This window comes from Arvicola amphibius, chromosome 6, assembly GCF_903992535.2.
Source record: "Arvicola amphibius chromosome 6, mArvAmp1.2, whole genome shotgun sequence".
Classification (NCBI taxonomy): Eukaryota; Metazoa; Chordata; class Mammalia; order Rodentia; family Cricetidae; genus Arvicola; species Arvicola amphibius.
The window spans coordinates 144,666,810-144,691,719 of NC_052052.2; the positions used below are offsets into that span (position 1 = coordinate 144,666,810).

Consider the following 24,910-nt stretch of genomic DNA (forward strand, 5'->3'; position numbering starts at 1 on the left):
TTCCCAAGTAAATTTGGGGTTTTAGTTGTATCTGTGAAAATGTCACCTCCTTCTATCTCTGATTTTACTAATTTGTGTCTTACAGTCTTGGTCACTTTGGATAAGGTTTATTGATCTTGTTCATCCTTTTCAATAGCCAACTCTTTCTTTGATCCTCTCATTGTCATTTCCACCTCTGACCTATGTTGGCCTTTGTCATCCCTTGTTGAGGGGTTTTCTTGTCTCTCTTCCAGTTTTTGGTATTTTTTGATGTTGGAATTTATAGCTATAAACTTCTCTCTTAGACCTGTTTTCAATTTTTTAAAAAAAATTTATTGAGGGGGATTTAATACATGCAACCATTGTTTTCCTGTCATATTTACTCCCCTCCCCCCCTCCATTTCCTTCTGGATCCACCACCACACACAAGTCCTCCTACCAACTTCCTGTCCAGCAAGTGGTGCTCTTATATGAGTGCAAGCCCACCTACCATGGCCCATATCCCTAAAGAAAATCAACTCTGCCTCCCCAACCAGTCATCAGCTGTCAGGAGCACCTCAGCAAGGGCTGAGGGGTGCTTGCCCCTCCCCTACCCATGCTGAAATGCTGATTGGCTTGATCTTGTTGGGACTTTGCAGGTAACCAGAGCTGCTGGAGAACAGTGATTCTTGTCATGTTCAGGAGACACCTCATTCTCCCTGACCTCTGGCTCTTACAATCTTCCCGCTTCGTCTTCCGCAATGTTCCCTGAGCCGTGGTAGGAATGGGTGTGACACAGATGTCTCGTTCGTAGCCAAACACGTCACTGACACTTGTTCTGAAGACGGAGAACTGACCTGGGTAGAGAGGGGGCTTCAGAAGGCCATCTAATATTCTATCCATTTAGCAGAATCGTAATGGTGGGGGTGGGAGCTAGCTAGGGGAGTGGAAAGAGGGGGAAGGATAAGGGAGGTTTGGAGGGAAGATAACACTAAGGATATTGAACGACCCATATAGCTTCCTAAATTGCGCGCGCGCACACACACACACACACACACACACCAGTTTAAATGAGCTTACTCCACATGGAGAATAATGCTTCTTTCAGAAGCCAGAAGTTGCCAAATAAAAAGCTCACCCAGTGCCAGGTTTTGGATACCTCCCCTAAAATTGTCAGTCAAGGGGACCCAAAGATGTCCCCAAACAATACAGGTTATTACTACGGTTCTTGGTGGCCCAAAACCTTGATAGTAAGACCCTCACTGCTGAAGACACCACACACTTGGCCACAGAATCTGAAGAAGTCAAGCTGGTAAGGAACGGGAAGCTCTCTCCCGAACGGCTGGCTTTCACAGTGTTGAGAGCTGCGACGGGGCTGCTGAGAATGAGAAGTGTCATCGTCGGCCTCCGCTGCCAACGCAACACAGACCCGAGTCACCTGGGAAAGGTCTCAAACAGATTGGCCTCCAGTCATTTCTCAATTGTTCACTGGTGTCGATGGTATCGATCCCATCATGTACACTATCTGAAGGCTATCAGGTAGGCCTGCGCTGTATAAGAAAGGCAACTCATCTTGAGCTTGGGGGCAAGTCAGTAGGCAGTATTTCTCCATGGTCTCTGCTTCAGTTTCTGCCCTAAGTTCCTACCTTATCGTCCCTTGATAATGCACGATGAGATGAGATAGGGAAGTTACTTTTGGTCTGTGTTTTATCACAGCAAGAGAAGCAAACCAGAATGGAAAGAAAGTCATAAAAAGTTCTACCCAGCTATGAACCCCAGGAGCTAGCATAGTGACCAAGTTGACAATATAGGGCAATGGGTGTGGTAGTGGCATAGATATTAGGGAGATAACCAACCACCTTCTTATTAGATTCAAGGCCTGTTACACAGGAATAAATTTATACTTGATACTGTATATCTGGTTAAGAACCTGAGGCTAGGGAGCTTGTAAGTCTAGAGATGAATCTATTTACCATTAATTTTTTTTAAATTTAGCACTGTGGGTGGTGCCACTTCCCAGAAATTAAGGTGGGAGCAATGGAGCAGGACCAAATGTCTAGCCCCTCTAATAAAGACACCATCACAGTATATTAGTAACCCTAGGCTAAGGAACATTAGCAGAGATGCCACTCGCCATGGCACGCCTGCATAGAACATTCAAGTAGTTTTGAAGATCTGAGCTCAACAAGAGCAAAAACATGCCTCCAACATCACTGGGGCAGACCATATAAAAACACTACACTACCCAAACATCATCAAACTTCTCCACAGAATTGATATATCACCAAACATATCATCATGGGACATGTGGCAGGAAGAGCTCTAGTGAGCCTCATAGCGGCCTTGGGCTGTCCACATGAGGAAGAGACAGTTCCCATTTTCTGTGCTGGCAATTCACTACCTCTATCAAAGCAAAATAGCACACAAAAACATTTAACTGAAGAACATTCTTGTAGCTGAGGAGGGGCCAAACTCTTGTGATTTCAGATTGGCCGCAAAAGTCATGTCTGGGAAGAGGCTGAGGAGGCCGGTGGCGCCCTTTGCTATAGAACCTTAGAGGTATTAGTGGGCAGATACTATGACAGACTTGCCAATCACATGTAGAGCCTTGGTATAGTGCAATGATAACAGGGAGCTTACCATACTAAGCACCAACCCTCTCAGGGATGCTCCAGATGATCATGACCACAAAGTGATATCCTATTTAGCCACTCAAAAAAAAATCATAAACATTACTGCATATCTACTCAGTGTCGATCCCGGATACCAGACAACTATAGACCAGCTCACGGGGCACCCATGCTCTGCTGCCTGTAGCCCTGAATACCATTCTCACAGGATGGTGCTGTGTGTGCCAACTGAGGCATTAGTATTTTCGGCACCAGTGAAGTCAGCATGATATCCTGCGTTAGCCACCCTCCCTGGAGTCGTGTCATGGGGACAGCCACAGAGATAAATGAGGAAACCATAGGTATAGTCTCCTGTGACATCACCAGGAGTCAGACCCATGTTAACACTTTAGCTTTCAAGACCAACAAATGCAGGCTCTAGAAGGTGAGGAGTCAAACTGTGAACGACCGAGAACACAACACTGCTGCCTGTCAACCCCAAGCAGGAGTCAGGAATCCCAAAGTTAAGAGGCTACAATGAAGGGAGAAGGCAGTGGGGTACCACAGGAAACCTTGTAGGCATAGCTGCCAAGATGGATGCACTTCTGCATTTCGTCTTTGCTTCTTGAACGCCCTTTGCAAATAAAGCATCCTAACTTGTTATGGGGAATGCAACTTGCTATCTGTCACCTTAGAAGGACCAGTCCTGCAGCATCATTCCTATGTGGGAATCTGGGAAAGCTGAGCCAGAAGCAGACAGCAGAAGATGCAACCAGAGGCTGGAGAGGGAAGAGGAGGGGCTGGCAAAGGATCACAGGCTCTGAAGGAAGAGTCAGGAAGAGAGCTACAAATCAGTTGAACTACTCAGTGCTAAGCCCTGACTGTGTCTCCACTTTGAAGAGGTAAAACGGTAAAGACCCAGTAGATGGCCACTTCATAGAGATGGGGAGCTAGACAGACGCTGAAGGACAGAACACATTTGGTCAGAGTACTGTGTGACTGCTGAGTCAAGCTGTGTCACTGTATATGAATTCAGTGTTTCCTGGCATATCATAACTGCATTCTGCTTCTATTTCTAGTGAGTGATATGGATACAGCTCATTAGTGGCTTTTGAATGTGAAATCTGGTAGAGGTGATTGCTCAAGCCCGAACAGCTCCCTGTGAGCTTTGTGCCCTAGAGAGGGCAACATGAGCCCCAGTGTCCACTGTGGTGCTGTTAGGCATGAGGTGAGACAGGACCCTTCCAGGGCGTATCAAGGCACCTTTGACGTGTCCCTTCTCTTGCTTTCAGTTTCAGTAATTGTCCATGCCCACAGACATTTCTGTCCATCATTTAAGCATGAACTCTGTGACCTTAACCTGAGCAAGCTCAGGAATGTAATGTATTCTTCCCTGAGCATACTTAGGCATGCCGTGAACTTCTTCACTGAGCATGCTCAGAAGTGCAGTGACCCTCTTCCCTGAGGATGCGCAGCAGTGCAGTGCCCTCTTTCCAGACATATCCTTTCAGATATGTCTGAAGCTCCCCGAATGGAGTTCCCTTGCTTTCTTTGAGAAGGCCATTGCTTTTCAGATGCTGCCTTCTTCTTCCAGCCCACTGCAAGTAGTCATTCTTTCTCCTCTTTTTATATCTCAACTTTGGCTTTGCCGTCACCAATATAAGAGCCCTTGGTGCTTAATCTAGGGCCCTTGTATCTACCAGGGCTCTTGTAGCTGTATCCAGCAGCAGCAGCAGCTGCTGGCAGCAGCAGCAGCAACAACAACAGCAACAACAGCACAACTGTGATTTTTATATTTGTTCAGAATCAGATCCCAGGTGCAACCTAACCTTGCTGTGGCTCCCTCCATCAGAGCGAACAAGAAAGAGCTGTCCCACCTGGAGGATCTCAAGTTCCTCATTTCACGATAACAGTCACCTGGGACAGGTTGCAGGGATGGTTGATTCTCCTCAGATGGTGAGCATCATTCATCCCCTTCTCCTGCCTCTGCTTGGACATTATCTTTATCTGCTCAGGAAGATTTTCTGGGACATTTGTGAGGGAAAAGAGGCCTGGGTGACCTTTTTACCCAATGAAAACTAAACAGACACCAAGTGGGGTGGTATTCAGTAGTCAGCCTCCCCAACTGTGGTAGCTCCTTAAGGGATATCCTTGGAGCCCACAGACCTCAGAAGCCTGATGGAGAAGAAATTGTTCTGTCTTATAGAATGGGCTCCTGGACTGAGTTCCAGAGCCCCAGGAAATCGCACATTAGTGTCTTCATTGAGAAGGCCAGGATGGCTCTCTGTGCCATCACTACCATGACTTGTCAGTGTGGGCATCCATGTCAAGGAACCCCTGGCTACATGGTACAAGATGTGGATAAGCAGCTACAAAAGAAGAAGGACATTCCAGGCACATGGACAAGCTGACCCCCAAACTCCACATTCCTCAGGCTACGGCCTACAGCCCCTGCAGAGAACAGCAAGTTTGTTTCTGGTGTTGAGAAACTAAAGGGGCAGGTACAGCTCTTAGCTCTTTCCTTTGTGTCCCCTGGGTAGACACCAGAAGGACTTGCCTCAGTTTTCAACTTGGTCTGCGTGGCTCTGGTGCTATCCTGGCAATAGACTCTGGCAGCATCTAGCCAGAAACAGCTCAGTAGCAGCAGTGCTTGTCCCAGGACTGTCTTCCCTCCTACACTCGACCTCCCCACACGTGTGCAACAGATGTGTGGTGACGACACTAAAAACACGCCTCCACACGGACCCAGCCTGTGGCCCCACAAGCAACTGTGGCTAAAACTGGGCTTGAGCAATCACCTCTACCAGATTTCATATTCAAAAGCCACTAATGAGCTGTATCCATATCACTCACTAGGAATAGAAGCAAAATGCAGTTATGATATGCCAGGAAACACTGAATTCATATACAATGACACAGTTTGTGTCCCTTCCGGTTTTCACACCTGGTCTCTTCATTCCTCGAAACATGCCTTCCAGGGATATAAGCATGGCCCCACCTGCACCCCACTTCTTTTGTAATGGCTTCCCTATGCCTTTGTTCAAAGCCTGTGAGAAGAGAGTCTGATGTTAACAGATGGTCCCCAGCCACAGCCGCAAGGCTCCAAACAAGGTCCTCACAGTCAGCGACAGACCAATGATACTGCTCAAGTGTCAGGCTTCTTTCCCTGCGAGGACCAGTGTCCACACTTGGAGAGAACAGAGGTGTCCAGGTTACCTACTGTCCTCTGTGTTCTCCAGGCTCCCTCCTGGCAGGACACTGTGTCCTTGTTGGCTCTGCCTGACAGACTTCAAGCTTCTCCCTGGCAGCTGGATGTTTGTGAACTAAATAAAAAAAAATAAATAAAATAGTAATCAATAGAAAAGCTATGAAAGGTTCATGGCAAATTTAGGGCACAACACACCCAACAAGCTTCTCTTGGAGTAATAGCCCCCAAATACAGAGGAAACCTTTTACTTTCTTGCAAAAAAATGTTTCTCTGTCCTAATGGATAAAAACGATTGGAGTGGAAATGAGGAATTTCCTTCAATTGTTCTGTGAGTAACAATGTCCCCTCTCTCTAAACTGTACTCACAGTCTATGACACCACTCTCACAGCTACCCATCTCTGAAGGTCCTTTTCTGTCCCAGTGTCTTTCCAGAATCCCCATGAGAAATGGCTACAGGCTGGGTCTTGAGGCACTATCTAAAATGCATGAGAGATGTGGACTCAATCCATAGACCTGTGTGGATGCATGCTGTGTGCTAGGTGTGGCCCGGTGTGGGTCCTAGCCAGGCTACAGTAGTCAAGATGCTGTCCTGTTCTCACGGCAGACATCTGGTGGATGAGAGACCAGGAAAGGGTTAGGGTACAGCTCAGAGGCAGGGCACATACTGAGCATGCTCAGTCTGTAGGCAAAGCACATGTCTAGAGGAGCGTCCTGGACTAGAGCGGGTGGAGAATGAGGGGCTGCAGCATCCTGTGACTAATAGGAAGATAGTTTTGTCACCTCTTCTCTGGTGTTGGCCATCAGGTGCAAGTCTTGTGCCCTTTGACCTAGACCCTGGTCCACAGTCCAGGTCTGAGGTTTGGTTGGTGACATTCTGCCCAGACTGGTCTTGAATTCCCAGACACAAGCAATCCTCCTGCCTCATCCTCCCACACACATATCATGGCTCCCAGGCGACAGCTCTTCTTTTTAACAGGAAATTTATGAGCCTCATTTCTTAAAATACTTTATCTTTTCATTTCCCCTGTGGGATTTTTCTTTTTTTCTTCTTTTGCAGCACCAGGAATCAAAGCTGGGCCTCTCTCAGTCTAGAAACATGCTCTTGCACAAACCCACACACCCAGCTGACCCTATGCCACTGTGAGACTTAGTAATGGAGCAAAGCAGGGAACCGTGATGAGCAGAGAGTGTTCTGTCTCTGAACTGCTTGGGTTGGGAAAGCCTTCTAAGCCTCCAAAAGCCTCTCATGGCCTGGCCCCCAAGGCTAGACATGAGGTGGAAGGAACCATTCTGAGTACCACGGAAGCAGAGAACTGAGTCACACAGCAGTCCCAGGAGAAAGGCTACAAATGCCTGAAGCAGTATGAGATGATTCAGTTTCTGTTAGACTAGCTCATGGAAGCCATTAAGGACAGACACTGTCTATCCCAGGCTGAGGTCCCCATAACTATCAGGAACTGGAAGAAGACAAAGAAGGGACAGGCATTACTGATAGAATGAGGGATAAGAAAGACAGTGTTCCATGCCCAGCCACCAGGCCAGAAAAGACTGTGTTTACCGGAGGGTGGAAAGAGGTTGATGCCGTGGGGCTCTCGGGACTAGGCTGGGGCTCTGATGGCTTAGCTGAGCCCTGTGGTGGAAAGTGGTATTTACATGGTAAGAGAAGTCCTGAGAAAATGAATGATTCCACTCAGGGAAATGAGGTTTGAGAAGTGCAAAAACAGCGAAGAAGGGAGGGAAGAAGGACAAGGGCCTGTCCAGGTCACTCAAGAGTCAAATGTGGCAAGAACTATGTCAAGTGTTTCCTAAGGAAACCGTCCACAGAATGTCAAGTGCTGTGCTAGCAAGCATCTCACTAGCCAGACGGAGCCAAGGATATGCAGCTTCAGAAATGCAGATGGAAACCAGTGTAACCCCGATCTGGGGATACAGGCAATTCTCCCGACTCTCAAGTATGTGGTTTAAAGAATGCTCGGGGTGAGCATTGTTCTGGGCAAGAAACAGAATTCCAGATAAACATCTCACCTGCCCAATAACGGGGTGGCCCAGGCCATATCACCCTACTCTCTAAGAGTCAAACAGGTACAACTTCCAGAGTCAAAGGCAAAGCAGTCAGCCTGTATTCCAGAAACACCACGAGGGAGGTCAGTGCTGTTCCAGCTTACCTTTCCGAGTGGGCAGTGGGTTGTCTGTCCATGGAGTTACTCCTAACTTTGGTCCCTTGGAGCCAGATCTTCCACTTCACCTGGGAAGAAGTGCACATGCATGATTTAACTTCCCACAGGGGCAAAGACAGCTGTACAAGCAAGTCTGCCAGCATCCAGAATTCTCAGAGGAAGGACAAGACGGGGCCATATGAGCAAACGCCGAGTCTCGAACAGTGCTTTCTCAACCTGTGGGTTGTGACCCCTTTGGGTCGCACAACCCTTTCACAGAGGTCACCTACGACCATCGGAAAACAAATATATTTGCATTATGATTCATAGCAGTAGAAAAATTAGTTATGAGGTAGCAACAAAATAACCGTAATAAAGAGGTGCAGCATTTGGAAGGTTGAGAACCACTGTGCTAGAAGAAGCAGAGGCAGAGAGCACTATGTAACCTCTACCCGAATTTTACAAATCAGATTTTGTGCCCTTATAAAAGTAGTTTTTATTTTATTATTATTATATATATAATATTGATTTTTTATTGAGCTCTACATTTTTCTCTGCTCCCCTCCCTGCCTCTCCTCTCCCCTTCAACCCTCTCCCAAGGTCCCCATGCTCCCAATTTACTCAGGAGATCTTATCTTTTTCTACTTCCCTTGTAGATTAGATCCATGTATGTCTTTCTTAGGGTCCTCATTGCTGTCTAGGTTCTCTGGGATTATGATTTGTAGGTGGTCTTCTTTGCTTTATGTTTAAAAACTACTTATGAGTGAGTACATATGATAACCGTCTTTCTGGGTTTGGGCTACCTCACTCAAAATGATATTTTCTAGCTCCATCCATTTGCCTGCAAATGTCAAGATGTTATTTTTCTCTAATGTGTAGGACTCCATTGTGTAAATGTACCACATTTCCACAAATTCATCTCAAAGTCCATCTTCTGCAAAACTCACCCTCTCAGCCAAGACTTCAAGCTTACCTATCTGAAGTTCCCTCACCACCCACAATTTACCCATCTCTCTAACACGGTCTCTCCGGCACCTGCCGTGCGCGATTTGTTGCTTTATTGCCTTCACTCCACAACTGAGATGATTCCGTGATTTTCAAGAAATGGTATGGTGGTCTTTTATGTGGTTCCTTCCTACAAATGGATATTAAGGTTTGGTCCCCAGTGTAACATAATGAGAGTCAGCAGGCCTTTAAAAGTGGTGAGGGGGTCAGGCAAGACAGCTTCTCAGGTAAAGTGTTGGAGGCAAGTGATAATCATAGAATCCATGTAAATGTGGAAGGAATGAACCAACTCTACAGAATTGTTCTCTCACTTCTGAATGTGTGCTGTGACGTGTACACAAGCCAACAACCCTACATACACTGTACTCAATATAAGGGGTCCTTCCAGGTCCCAGTCTTCAATAGAGACATGTTGGTTCACAGCTATTAAGACAGTTAACCCACCTAATCTAATACCTAGAAGTACTTACTCAACATGAAAGGGGCACGCGGCAGTAGGAACACGCCATCTGTCGGCTTTCGATTGCGACATTCCGACGAGGGTATTCTAGCCCACAACTATCCCACAGCAGAGTCAGCAGCAACTTGACTGCCAAATGATTCTCAGGGAGATTGACATCAATGAAGACTCAGCACATCTCATTGCCTGGCGAAGAAATATCACAGTACTGTGACTGCCTCCACCAATCACACAGACAGCACAGCATGACAGATACATCCTTCACAGCTATCTCTCCACCCAGACATTTTGACATGTACAACGCAGGAACTCAGAGGTTGAAGGTACATCTACATGACTAAGATACAGGCAACTCCATCTACAAACAGAATAACCCAAAATCAGCATTGGAGAGAACTGGTTGGTCCTAAAGAATTAACTGACACAATATAGAGTAATGCAATAGCTTATGGTCAATACCCTGATGAGCCAACAACAATTCCCACAGATTTCCAACACATGCCAATTCACTGTTGCCTGATACTGTTTACAAAATCATCTGATCATATATATTGTATACACGAATGCATGTATACACACTTGGGGGGATTCCAGTAAACAATAAGATATCCCATGGGAGAAGGGGACAAGCCTTGGCTTTTATATCATATAACACTATCAGCAGGACAAATTTCAATCTATCAACCTAATGCCACTGAACACAGAACTGGGAAGAGATGAGAATCACCTGCTACCAAAGCCAGCTACTGCACACTCACATTCTTCCCCATAAATATGGCGCACAGTCCACCTGCTCCCATGTAACAGCCTCTACCCCAACCACCAAGTCACAGCACTCATTTCCAGAACATACACACTTCGCAGATTGTGAACACGAGCATACACCTACTATCCACATCCTCAACACACAGATATGTCATTTATTACTGCCTGACTTCTAGAAGAAAAAACAAAATACCTACTTTCTCCGGATTATGTATATACCCCTGCTATAACCATGCACACACAAGCAACAAGTGCCTTTTACATGTACAGGAAAGACGACTCATGTGAACACAATAGGGGCCCAATAGACACACTAATTCAAATACTAGTCCCAATTTATGTCCTAAAAAGCACACGAGTCACATACTCTGAGTTGCCACACCACCCAAGAAGCCAGCAAGCAGAGCTTCGCATTTACACATGAGAATTCTCACCCTACAGTTCTCATGTCCTTTAAATCAAAGTCAAAGCACACACTTCCTCACATTCTCAAACACACCACACACACACACACACACACACACACTTCATTACATAATAGATGAGTCATATACAATTTATTAAGTCTTTGTTGCAAGTTCCTTTTACCCATCTGATTCTCACCATAATTTTCTTTTTTTATAAGACTTCTAGAAAGATTTACTAGTATAAGTAAAAGTCTAAATCTTAAGTTAGATATTACAAATTTTAAGCAAGAAAGTGTTACCAGATATAGCATATTTTAAAAATCACTTAGCTATCCATTAAATATTTGAATATCCTATTGATTGTATTTAGATTGTATTTTTTTATTTATGTACCCAGGAAGATACAAGCTAGAAGGAAAAGACCTGGTACTCAGTTGTGCAAAATTTCTCACAACACTGTCCATTAATGGCGCTACAGCATGGAGCTAGCTGGAGCATGGCTAACCTTTGCTTCTGTTTACATGGACAGTCTCCTGAGTGCAAGGACGACTCCCCATTCCCAATGACAGGAGCGATCTGTCGAAAGGTGACGACTGCAAACACTTAGGAGCTTCCTGTGAGTGACACGGTTTCCAAGTTCATACCGTATGTATTCAATTTTCTGATACAGGTCAAAAGCCAGGCCACCTACAGAACCATGGGAGAAGACTCAGTCCGGGTACTCTCCTATGTCAGAGATGTAAAAACTCCCCAGCTTCAGGCCAGTCTCAGGGGGGCTCTCAAGTCGCCTCGTGCCACACTGCCTGCAAGATACAAGGAACTACCAGCCAAGGGCAGCAAGAGCGGCGACTGCATACTCAGGAAGGTAGGCCCAAGTTTCCTTTACCTTGCTTTCCTCGTGATGGACCCCGCCATAATCGTCGACTGAAGAAGGATGCCTCTGTGCTCACACCCCTCCATGCTGGCGCTGGGGTCTCCATGCTTTCACGGGCATCCTCTGTACCTGCACCACCATTCTTAGCACTGGTGCTGGGGCCCCCATCTTCCGGGCTCACTCCCTGCATGCATGGGCTGGCATGCATGGCTCTTCCTGAGTGGGAAAGCAATGGACAGACTCTGGGAGCCACTGAAAGGAGAGAAATACCCAAACACACCTCAGCCAAGAGCATGAAAATGTTTAGGTGGGAAAGGAGACTCTGGAGCTCTGCAGAAAAGGAAAGACAGACAGTTCACTGGCTGCATCCCCAGTAGTCACAGACCCTGTGTGGCCAGCCCTCTTAAAACCAGGGGTTATAGATAAACTTTCCACCTATGCATTTAGCAACCTCACCCAAAAAAAGTTGAAGTCATCTCCTGCTGGCCACAATGCTTTGGATGACATTTGTCTCTTTTATGCTTTTCAAAGTGCAGGATGTCTTCTCCCAGACATCTAAAAGTTCCATTAAGGAACACTTTCAGAAAAAAAAAATTAGACCCAGGAGATACTCTGAGACATGATTTGCCTAGACTCTGTTTCTAGAATCCTCATCTACCAGGTTAAGTTCACCTAACTTCACACTGAGAGCTCTGCCAATAAAGGTCGCTCTGCCAACAAATGTCCCTTACAAACACTCCATATGGAATTTTTCATTATACCTTTGAGACTTTATAATCTGGGTTCCTCTAAACCTCTCTTCCTGTCCCAAATGTCTGCCACAGCTGGACACTACTGACCCCTACCAGGGAAGTGGGGCTTGTGCCCAGCTGCTTCTGCAGCAGCTCTCTGGAGTCTCAGTCCACGCCCCCTCAACCTTCTCCCAGCAACCCTTCTTGTCACACCACTGATGAAATGAGACACACTTATCAAAACAGAAACCAGACAAGCTTTCTTTAAAGGGGTGCTACAGCCATACCTACACACAGAAAGGCACCTGCCCCTTCAGTTATGATGTTGTATGTCCCTAAAAACCACCATCAGTGGAAACATCCCAAGTCACATGTGTTTAACACCCAAACTATCAAGCATTACAGCCTTGAATGGCCTGCCTTAACTATGCTCAGAACTCACATTAGGGTATAAGTAGGCAAAATCATGTAGCAGTTTATGATAGCGTATCAAATATCTCATATTCCTAAAAGCTCTGGTGATTTTTTTTTTTGGACATATGATTCAAGGACACAAACACAATATAACATGCTGACAGCTCCCCACGGTACACAGTACTGGTTCTTTTATTCCCTGTGGCTAACAGAAACTGCTGCTCATTGCCCTGCCTCATGCTGCTGCCATGAGAGCATCCCCAGGCTGCAGTAATCCAGCTCTGCAACACACCTCCAGCCCAAAGCTAGTTGGCAATATAGCCCGTATTCTACATCTCCAAACGGCTATAGGCAGTATTCTTTGACAATATAACTCTCCCAAAGGACAGCTCCCTCAACTTTTTTTAGTTGATTCCACAGCACCCGCCATGGTGATTGGAAGGGAATTTCTTCCCACGTTGACCTCATCTGTGTCGTCCAGAGTGTGATCAGGAAAAGAATTACACCGCTAATCTGAATATAAAAAGTTATTTTCAGTAAAGGGATGCTCACCGCTGAAAGGGGAACGGCGAGCTGAGACAACCTAGGGAGCAGCTGCAGAAATGCACTTCATTCCTAGGGATGAGGGAAAGCAACTAAAGCAGACACCCAAGCAGAAACGGCAAACTGCAGGCACCGTGGCCAACGCCCGGTGGATCCACAGAGAAGCCGGGGTCATCTTCCAGAAGAGCAGAAGCTGCTAGACCAAGGCACCACTGTCAACACTTTCTGCGTGTCCTGCAGAAGTTCATTTTTCTAGAAGCTTTCTTCTTTGCTGCTCACCAGGTAATAATGTGGAAACGCAACAACATGCCCTGACGCAGAGAGGTCAGAGGTGGGATTTAGAAGGAGAGCCAAGGGAGGAGAATTAAAGTCAGAATGTTGAAGTTTACCTTAATAAGAAACGAAGGGGTGGTGGATATGAACTTAGTGTGGCTCAAGCAGACAGTGAAGGCCTCTTCCATTTCTGGTTTTCAGTGAACTCCTCCAGACAGCTCACCAGCACAGAGGCAGGCAGACCTCCGTGAGCTACAGCTTAGTCTGGTCTACACAGTTCCAGATGAGTCAGGTCTACATAGTGAGATTCTGTTTCAAAGAAAAAAAAAGAGTATTTTGGAAGACTGAGGAGACAGCTCTGTGGATAAGGGAACCCAATGTGTATGCTTCATTTGGGTCCCCACCACCCCTGTAAAAAGCTTGCCAGAGCCACACATGCCTGTACCCTAGAGCTGGGGGCAGAGGGGAAATGTGACTTGGTGTCAGGTAATCATCATTCTGGTGAAGAGCATCCACTGTAGTAAAATTGCTACATAGGAATAGTATGTGAGTAGTAAAATTGCTACATAGGAATAGGATAATAATAAAATTAAGGCCAGAAAAAAATAAGATAAACTAAGAAGAACCAAGCAGGAATTCTGCAAATAAGAACTAGGTAATTGTGTTAATTAAAATTTACTAAACAGTCTCAACAAAATACACAGCATAGCAGAAGTCTATAAACAGCCGAATTACCCTTCCAACACGAAGTGAATATAAAAGCATTCTCAGATAAAGAATTTATGGCTAGCAAGCCTGCCTCCTAATAAATACTAAGGAAGTCTTTTCAGAGTAGAAGGGAAGGGCACCAGATGGTCAATCAGATTCAAACAGATAAATGACAAGTACAGAGGCAATAAAGTCTGCATAGAAATCAACACATTCAAGAGGGCTTAGTGTGAGCATTAAACAATGTGTCAGTGGGTGTCCATCACAGAGATGTAATACAGGTGGCCTCGGTGCATGTCCGTCACAGAGATGTAATACAGGTAGCCATTATGACACAGAGAAGGAGAAACTAACAGCTGTGTTGAAGCAGTTTCTTTATTTTATCAAAGCTAGATTACTATTAATGTGAAATAAGTTTGGGTACATCATTAGAGCATCTAGTAACCATGGTTACAAAATTAGCAAAATAATTAATATGACACAATAAAATAGCTATATAGTACTAAGGGAAGCAGTTGAGAAATAAAAGTGGAGAGGGAAGATGAAACAGAAAATGTCAAAAAGAAAAGTGCAAGGCTAGCCACTTCAGTAAGTGAGCTAAATATTAACAACTCAGACACTGCAGCTTAGAGGGGAAGACTGACAACCTCAATGAAAAGCATGGTTTTGAGAAGAGGTTCTTTTGTTACTGTAGCCCAGGCTGACCTTGAGTCTCAGCTTCCCCAGTGTTGGGGATGATGGCATTTAGCACCATGCTGAGATAAAGGGAGAGAGTTAAAAATGTGGTCTCTGGGACAGCAGAGGGAGGCAAGAGAAGCAAAGAAAGGAAAAGAAAGAGCAGGGTGAGTGCAGAGGGAGGGAGGGAGGGAGGGAGGGAGGGAGGGAGGGAGGGAGGGAGGGAGGGAGGGAGGGAAATTAGCTGTTCATCCCACTGGGACTGCAAGTAGAAGTTACATTCATAGAGGACATGAATCTTTATGTTGAAAACCCCAAAAAGCTCATCAAATAAAACAAAACAACACAGGTTGTGGTGGCGCACGCCTTTAATCCCAGCGGTAGAAGCAGGCGGATCCCTGAGTTCCAGGTCAGCCTGGTCTACAGAGCTAGTGCCAGGACAGGCTCCAAAGCTACACAGAGAAATCCTGTCAAAAACAAAAACAAGTAAAAACAAAAACAAGTAAAGAGAACTAATAGACTAGAACTAAAAACAGTCTTACAGTTATAGGAAATAATATTACTATTAAAATCATGTTCCCAACATGTGCCAGACTCACACACAGTACTTGTCTAAGAGCCTCCTGGCCTTCGCCAATCACCAGCCAACAATCTAGTCGGTGGAGCATCATTTGCCAGATCACAGCTGTGGCGAACACTCAGGCCAGGCCAGCTCTCAGCTCTCAGTCTCCCCTTTGCCTATGTCTAGAATCCCAGCAAATGAAGCTAGAACAAGAGATGCTGGCTCCTCCTCCCTCCCAAGAGCACAGCTGGAAGTATGAAACAAGTGTTAGGGAGAGGGCTCCAGGTGTCTCTGCTCTCCACCCAACAGTAGTCTGGGTTCCTGTGCTCCCCAAAAGAGAGGACTTCAGATGAGACATGGTGTAAGATCAAGATGAGCAAGCAAGGAAAAGAGAAGACACTATTTAAAAAAAAAGTCAGGTGGTGGTGGCGCACACCTTTAATCCCAGCACTCGGGAGGCAGAGGCGGGTGGATCTCTGTGAGTTCGAGGCCAGCCTGGTCTACAAGAGCTAGTGCCAGGAAGGGCTCCAAAGCTACAGAGAAACAGAGAAACCCTGTCTCAAACAAACAAACAAACAAACAAACAAACAAAGAAAAAGAGAAAGAAAGAAAAAAGAAAAAGAAAAGTGGACCTAGCAGAACAAACTCATTTTTCCTGTTCCTGTTATCTTTTCCTGTACCTCCTCCCTCAGACTGGGCACATAAAGGACAGAGGTGTGCTTCTCTTAAAAGCCCATTTTACCATAAATTAAGTCTAAATGTCTATATGTAATTATGCATATTATACATATACATATATATAATGTAAGAATATGAATAGGGGTCTAAATATACCCGTAATTGAAAAGTTTATTAGAGGAAAGGGTATCAGTATTCTGAATATACTCCCCTGGCCAGGAACTACCTGAAGGAAATTGAAGCTGTCCCAGCCAGCCAACCAATGCCATTTATTATCCAGTGGGTCCTGTTTCAGAGTCCACCACCATCTTTGCATCCTGCTTAGACAGGAATCTAACACTGACCTGCAGTGGACTGATACCATTACCCTGACATCCTGCTTAACAGGAATCTAACACTGACCAGCAGTGGACTGATACCATTACTCTGACATCCTGTTTCAGGGTCCTGAGCACGCCCAACTCTGACTCTTGAAGTTCTATTTAGGGGCCTAGTGAGTCGCTCCCTCCAGGAACTAGCCTCCTGCCTAACACAGGAACAGTGCAGTGTTTCTTAGAATAACAACCACCCGCAGTGCACCATCTGTCCAGCACAAGCACAGAGGCTCCACTCGGGGAAAGGAGGCAGTTGACCTGGGGATAACCCAGCAACCATCACACTTCAGCAGTGTACCTGGTTCATTACAGAGGGTGGCAAAGCTCTCCTCAGGAATCTGAGTATGAGTAATCCCGAGCTTGCTTTCTTACTGAGCAGAAAGCATATGACAGTATTGACAGGACAAGGACATACATGGACACTGCTGCCCCTTTGCCACTGCCCAACAGACATGTCTGGAAGACACTCCCCTTTCTACCTGTCCCACATGAGTCCTCAGATATGAGGACCAGCAGGGCAAACACTGCTGTCACCTCCACACACAGCTGGTGGTCACACACACGGCTAGACATCCCTGTTGGATACCACCCAACTGCTGCTGACCCACTATACTGACAGGAATGGAGCTTTGAGGGAAGGAGAGAAAGGCTCGTCAGAGGGTGTGTACCAAGTCCTGAAACAGCAGGGGACACAAGGTGGTGGTCTAGGGTGGGTTGTCCAGCAGGGCCTAATTCTTAGGTATGTATATGTGACAATGACTGGGGGTGTCCAGCCGGATCTGATACCTAGCAGTGGATGTAAGGTGGCTGTAGGCACTGGAGGGTGTGCCCAGTAGGGTCTGATACTGAGCAGTGGGCCGTGAGATGGACGATGTCAATAGGGTCTGATATCTACTGTAAATGGGACAACTTGGGCAGCTGGCTGAATGAGTTTATATGGGGAAATAGCAGGAGAGTGTCCAGCAGGACTTAAAAACTAGTCATGTATGCAGATGACAATGACGGGGAAAGGGGAGAACACGTGTCCCACAGGGCCTTTCCCTGAACACTGTGTGTGGGAAGCAGCTCCAATGGTTCCTGATACCACGCATAATACAGTGGTCAGGAGGAATGGTGTCCTGTGTGGCCTGATTCCTCGAAGTATCCTAAGTTTGGGAGTCAGTGTCACAGAACTAAACCTTAGCAGTGCACCTAGAGTGTACGTCAGGGGTCCAGCCATCGACGTGAGGTGAGGCGTCCAGAGGATGTGATACCCAACGCTGCATGTGGGGTGAGGCACCGTGGGTCTACCAGTGTAGTCTGAAACATGTTACAGTATATGTTAGGTGGTGGAGATGAAGGGGTGTCTATCAAGGCCTGATAAGTAATACTGTAGTAGGCTGGGGGTGTTTCCAGGAAAACCTCATTAACAGTGTTGGGGGGACAGCTGAGTGTGTCCACCAGGGTCTCAGACACAGCAGCAAGGTGAGGGTGTGTGCTGTAGGAACTCACCTAGCTTTGTATGCTGAGCAGTAGGACTGAGTGAGGGGACGTCCAGCAAGTTTACACAGGTTGGTGTCATGGGGTATCCAGCAGGGCCTAACACAGAGCAGCGTACGGCGAGTGTCCAGCAAGGCCTGATAACTGTAGTAGACCAGTGAGAGCGGCTGGTATCCAAGACAGTCCCGACATAGCGGTAAATGCGCGCTTCATTCGTGTGAGGCTGTCAAGCAGGGCCCAGAAGGACAGTGTGTTGTTGGTACAGTGCAGGGAGTAGCCAACACGGCCGGATGCCTACCAGTTAACGTGGGATTTCTGCAGGGGTCATTTAAGATCCAATACCCAGAAATCCATGTGATGTATATATGGGGGCTTGTCCAGCAGGGCCAATACCTACCCGTTAATGTGGAGGTTAGTGGGAAGTCATGAATGGACCAATACTTGGCGGATTTGAGGCAATGGGAGGTTGTTCAGCAGGGCCCGGCACCTAGCAGCACGGGTAAGGTGGCATGGCAGTGGTGTCCGGCAGTGCATCTGCCTGGTGATGTATGTCAGGACATGAGGTGTCCAGCAGTAGGCTAGCAGGTTATATGGGTCATTGACAGGAGTGTCCAGCGGGGCTTGAGACCCTATCATTGTATCCCAGGCAGCACTGGGGTTTGAGGTTATCTAGCAGGATCTGGTACCTAGCATTGTATTTAGGGACAGCAGAAGAGATGATTTCTACCCAGGCCTTCTAACTAGAAATCTACATAGTGAATGTCCTACATGTCCTTAAACTAACATTGTACGTAGGCTGTTAACATGGGGGTGCAAGCACAGCACACACGCATTTCTAGGTACCAGGCCCTGCTGCTCACGCCATCCCACTGTACCTGCCAACACAGTGCTATGATCAGATCCAGCTGGGTGGCCCATCTCTGTCATACACAGGCCTCACCACACCACACACCATACCACAACCTTTGAACTCCTGCCCACAGGTGACTTTGATAGCCAGGCCAAAGTCACACAGTCTGACACTTCCTTTGCCATCCAGCAGGATGTTGTCCGGTTTGATGTCCCTACGTGCAACACTGTTCTCCTGGCAGTAGTTTACGGCACGCACCATCTGTGTGAAGGTGCGGTGGGCCTGCTCCTCCTGCAAACAGCCTACCTTCTCAATATGATTCACCAGATCTCCCCAGCAGTATGATCCATCACCATGTAGATGTGCTCTTTGGTTTCGACGATGGAGAACAGCTTGATGATGTTTGGGTGGTCCGGGACCTAACAGTGCTAATTTTAATTCTGTTGTTGGAGTCATTTTTCTCAGTCTGCACCTGTGTGTGGAGCTGCTATTGCCTTGGGTCCTAAGGAAGAGACAATCATTCGTAAGAGTCACCTCTTAGGAAGAACTGGCCTCCAGGTCCAGCTACATCATCACCCCCCTCTTCTTTGGCCTGCAAGTTGGCTTGAGGATCTGTCCTAACACCGACTGACAGAGCAGATTAAAGACAATGAGAAGCAGGGCTAGGAGGAAGGTTTATAGCTTTCCATTGCTACATGGAAAAGTGAGGGAGATGTGAGATGGTCTCACAACGCAGGCCAGGGTCACAGGAAAATAAGAACTAAACCCCAGAGCGGCAGCTGCTAAAACAAGCCGAAGATGAGAGCTGACCCTAATCAAATGGCGATGAGGAGCAAAACAAAACCTTGTTTATTGGAAAGGAAGACCAAAACTGACCCCAAAACTAATTAAATGAGAAGATACAGAGTCAAACCAGAGACAAATGAAGGTGATTTTATAGCAAGGCTCTAAGAACCATTAGGACTGATTTAAAAACCTATACTGCAATAAACTGTAAAACATGGAGAAAAAGACAAATTTCTAAATGCGTATAAAATGCCTGAATTGAATAACAATCAATAACAATCAATGAAACAGAGATTTCAACTAGCAACAAAAAAAGCCAAGGCCAAACAGCCGTGGATGACTTCTATCAGACATTTAGAGAGGAATTAACAGTAACATTCCTCAAAGAATTCCATAGAAACAGAAGGGGAGGAACACTTCCCAACATGTCCTACAAAGCCCGTGTTACTCTGGAACCAAAACTAGACACAGGGAAAGCAGGCAGCCTCAGTGGGCACGGCTGCTCCCTGCCAGACCTGAGGACCTGAGTCTTACTCCTGGAACTCACACAGTGGAGAGAGAACTGAGTCCACACTGTGTCCTCTGACCATCACATGGATGCACACACCAAACAGAATTTTATAAAATATGAAATACCATCAAACTATTATGCAACAATATTTTGATGTAACTGACGTGACAAACCTTAATGAGAGTGCTTGATACTTCACACTAGTTCAACAACACATTTAAAGGCCATGTCCCTATCAAGAGAAGTTCATTCAAGAAGAGCAGCTCAGTTTGAAATATACAGATAAAACATACAAAGAGTATACAAGGCAAAACTGCATCTACTCTTAAGAATGACATTTTTGTCATTTTCCAGAAAGTAGGTGGAACTAAAAGTAATAGTTTTATATGTGACAAGTCTCTAAGGACAAATACAGTTTGCTTTCTCTCATATGCAGAATCTGGAGGCTTTGCGGGAGCCTAACTGGGGACCACTAGGGACGTAAAAGAGGGCAGGGTCTGTTTCCCTCCGATGGACCAGAGTGCTGGGCAAGGGGCTCGGTGTCTCAGTCAACCGCACAGACCAGAAAAGGCTGCACAGAGTCCTGGGTGATTCAGAATCCAGACTCCAGCAGCCCTGAGTTCTCCATTAACCAGGCAGTGGAAAAAGGATCAATACCTGAAACCCAAACCAAAGCGGTTCGGGCACGCAGAGACAACAAGGTGAAGGCCCCATGAAAGCAAGACTACTTACTGACTGAAGACCGCAGCAGAGCAAGCTGTACCTGGGTGTCGAGTAAACCAGGAGCACGTCTCTGGAAATCATGGCGTCACACACCACCTTGGCGAACCGTTTCTGTAGTCCCTAACAAACCGGCCACCAACTGTCTCAACCACCTCGCACCAACTGTTAAGTACTGATCTGTGGGCCTGATTGGTCACAGGTCCAGAACTCAGCCAATCAGACAGGCTAGCTAACGGACCCTCCTGACTGGGCGTGCTGGAGTCATGTGACCTTCTTTGCTGCCCGGGAGCTCGCCTCTAAGGCCGGTGCGTCTTAGGCACTCCAGCCCTGGCACGGTTGAGGAAGGAGCGAGGGGCTTTTGCATGCTCTGTGCCTTCTTTCCCAGGATTGTCAGCTAGAGTGCACCTCCCCTACCCACTGCCTTCTGTCCCCTGGAGGACTCATTTCTGAAAGTCAGATTGGGGGTTTGCTCCCAGCTTCTGATCCTCCCTGACCAGAAAGGACCATCAGTTACTCAGTCAGTAAATGTTTACTGCTCACTAGGGATCACCTGCTGAGCCCAAGGGGTCAACAAGACTGAAGGTCTAAAACCAACAGTTGAAGGAGCCTGCGCCTGTGTCTAGAGTGTCACGACTTCTTTCTCAGCTGTAACAACTTCCCCCAATTATTCTTGGAGAATACTTTCAATCACTTGTTGAACTAGTCCTCGTATTTCCTGTGCACTTTCTGTGCCGCCTCAGTACCCCTACCAACCTTCGATTTGGGTTTTCTTAATTAAATAATTCTATATAATTTTGAGAACTTCATACACAGGACCTGCATCTCCATCGCTCATACCCCTCCCCCTCTTGCACCTCAGCTTCTCCCACATCCCCCCTCCCAAGCCATGATCTCCTTACTGTTATAAATATATATGTATATATAAGTACAGGATCTTCAAGTTCTGGGAGGCAACAAAGGGCAGCAGCAATAGCCCATTCTGTTTGGGGGTCTCTTGGACCCTTCTAACCAACACCACAAAGGAAGATTTCCCTGGCACCAGGATTTCTTTAATCTAGAGCTCTTGGGAGGATCATTATCATTCCAAGTGGCATAACTTCATTTAAATTATGTATGCACTCGCACACGCAAATGTGTATGTGTTTTGTCAATAATCTGTTTCCTTTCAAAGGCCCCTATCTCTCTGAAAAGCAAACTATGTGCCTGCCAGAGATATTCGCTTGAAGATCCTGCCTTGATGGAAGGCTTTGCCCACATTTTGGGAGTCCCCGGGCTCCACTTTTTGCTCTGTGTGTGATCATAGCCCGCATGCCAATCTAGACTCAGCAGAAAGGCGACCTCTCGCCCTTGGAAGACTCATACCCCAGAAGTGGAGCTGCTGGAGGTGGTGGCCGAGAGGAAAACCCTGGAGAAGGCATTCTTCCCAGCTTCTCCAATTACCGGGGCACTCCCGTGATGAAGCTGCAACTCGTGAAGGTCCAGAAAACGCTTCAGAAGAGCAGCAGTCAGCTACCACGGGGACCAGCTGTCCTCATCCAAATGTAACTGAAAGATGGCAGTGCCACAGAGGGTGACTTCATGCGAGTGCTTGCACTTAAACTCACCAACACAAAGTTCACTCGGGCAGGAGCGTGAAGGAGTCCTCGGGCTCAGCAGCCTGTGCCTGCTCACATTTGCCCATCTCCCGTGGAGCTGGGAAGGTGGCCCTTTCCCCCCTTTCCACTCGGCCTGGGGCTTCGGCTTCTCTTCCTTTGAACCTCCCTCTTTCCATGGGCTATCCATGTTAGGTTGGCTCTCTGCAAGCTTCTTAGCTTCAAGCTGGGCCATCTTCTCACAGCTCCACTTGAACAGGGGCTGGTGAATGCAGGCGAGGAGCCAGCAGTTGGTACTGTGGAAGGCCTGGAGGGAAGAAGACTCGAAGACTCAAAAAGAAGGTTCATACAGCCCCAGTGAGATGCAGAGAATCATGAAGCCAGCCAGAATCACCTGTTTGTGCACCAGAAAAGTCCTAGGCCTCAAGTGAGTGACCAGCAGCCAAAGGATTGCCCTCAGCTCCTCCTCGGCCCCTTCAGTGGACTGTGTTATGTAGCGCGATGGTCGAGGTAGAGACACCGAGGTGTTGACTGGACAAATAATGTCACATCAGCAGTGCTCACCCACTGCACATCTGAGCTGCTGCCTCTGCTCAGGTAACAGGTGACGGCATTGATCTCAAGCATACAAAATTTACCATCACCCTTACATGTTAGAACTTCTCCCACAGGGAGTTTGTGGAGAAATTCAGAGCTTCTGTTGGCTTGGCAAAAGTGGAAGGGGGGTGGTGTGGAGAACAATGGAACCCTGCTGTGCTGAGCAGCAATGAGGACCATGACTGCTGTGAGTTTCAGAATGTGTGTGCAGGGTGCACAGACAGAGGGGCTGGGTTGACTGTGCTTCTGGAAAGTTATCTATGTCTCCTTACGTAAACATAGAATAGTGTTTCCCTGTGGCTTTTTCTATCATTTTTGTGGTGGTCTCCCCCAGTGTTTCCCTCCCTCCCTATCCCCAGAAAATGTAAATTTCCCTACATATTTTTTTCTATTTCCCCTTTTAGGGACCTGTGTCCTACTATCCTCCTTCCCCCACTCCCAGTCCTTGTTACTTTTTTGTTTTCTGTGGTTACTCCACAATGATTTCTGTGGTTACTCCATGCTGATTTCTGTGGTTACTCCATGCTGATTTCTGTGGTTATTCCACATTGTTTTCTGTGGTTACTCCTCACTGTTTTCTGTGGTTACTCCACGTCGATTTTGTGGCTATAACACACTGATTTCTGTGGTTACTCCACACTGTTTTCTATGGTTACTCCACTTTGATTTCTGTGGTTACTCTACGTTGTTTTCTGTGGTTAATCCACGTTGTTTTCTGTGGTTACTCCATGTTGTTTTCTGCGGCTATAACACACTGATTTCTGTGGTTACTGCATGTCATTTTCTGTGGTTACTTGATTTCTGTAGTTACTGCACGCTGTTTCCTGTGGTTACTCCATGTAATATTCCCACATCTGGAATTCTGGAAGAATGATTGACAAATACAGAGAACATACAGCAATTGCCTTTCTGAACCTGAATCAACTGACTCGGGATCATATGTGCTAGTTCCACCACTTACCTGAAACGTCACCATTCCATTCTTCTTTATAGCTATACAGAACTCCATTGTGGCCAGGTTTTCCTTATCCATTCATCAGTTGAAGGATATTTCTTTTCCCCCCATAGGTTGACAATGAAAATGACATGGCAAATATCTGTGAAGTAGATGGCCATCCTTTTGGGCATATATCAGTGAGTGGTTATAGCTTTGTCATATGTAGGGTTAGTTTTAGCTTTTTGAAAGCTCTCCACATTGACTTGTATGGTTACTGCACCTTGGCATCTATTTTGTTTTGTTCAAGAAGGATTTCATGTAGCCCAGGCTGGCCTCCAGCCTACTTTGTGGCTGAAGCTGGCCTTGAACTCTGGTCATCCTGCTGCTGCCTCTCAAGTGCTAGGATTTTAAGGGAAGCACCACTATTCCCTGCCACCATATGCTATTAAATATGTATTGAAGGAGCGGCGGGCTGCGTCCCGCCACCCGGCTAGCTTTACCCAAAATAATTACATGGAAACTGTATTCATTTAAATACTGCCTGGCCCATTATCTGTAGCTTCTTATTGGTTGATTCTCATATCTTGCTTTAACCCATATTTAGTAATCTGTGTAGCACCACGAGGTGGATCGCTTACCAGGAGAGATCTTAACCTGCCTCCATCTCGGAGAGGAGAAACATGGCGACTCCTTATGGCGACTGCCTGAAGTGTCTCCCCAACTCTGCTTCCTTTTTCCCCACAATTCTGTTCTGTCTATTCCGCCTACCTAATTTTCTGTCTCTTAAAGGGCCAAGGCAGTATCTTTATTAAAAATGAAAGTAACACATAGACACTCCTCCATCATTTCCCCTTTTTCTGTTGAAACAAAAAGGCTTTAACTTTAACATAGTAAAATTACATATAACAAAACAGTTATCATGCAAGAATTACACTTGCAATATTTAAATCTATTTTATCTTTTATCATAACTAAGGAAAGCTATAACTATTGAACCATTCTTCAACTCCATCAAAGACTCCAGAAGGATATAAG

General features: G+C 46.4%; 1 long non-coding RNA gene across 10 annotated transcripts; it reads right to left on the reverse strand.

The window, feature by feature from the left end:
- Positions 1 to 289: 289 nt before the first annotated feature.
- On the reverse strand, positions 290 to 20,919 carry LOC119816332. Of its 10 annotated transcripts, none has more exons than XR_005285732.1 (8): positions 20,760 to 20,919; positions 19,037 to 19,232; positions 13,521 to 13,713; positions 11,456 to 11,695; positions 9,408 to 11,372; positions 7,942 to 8,021; positions 5,788 to 5,890; positions 290 to 815 (listed from the first exon to the last, which is right to left on the reverse strand). It is a non-coding gene; the product is annotated as an uncharacterized LOC119816332 (long non-coding RNA). The 10 variants fall into 10 exon arrangements; XR_005285730.1 differs by having other exon boundaries at positions 5,784 to 5,890; XR_005285734.1 differs by lacking the exon at positions 290 to 815 and having other exon boundaries at positions 3,860 to 5,890; positions 9,408 to 9,583; positions 11,214 to 11,372.
- Positions 20,920 to 24,910: the final 3,991 nt, after the last annotated feature.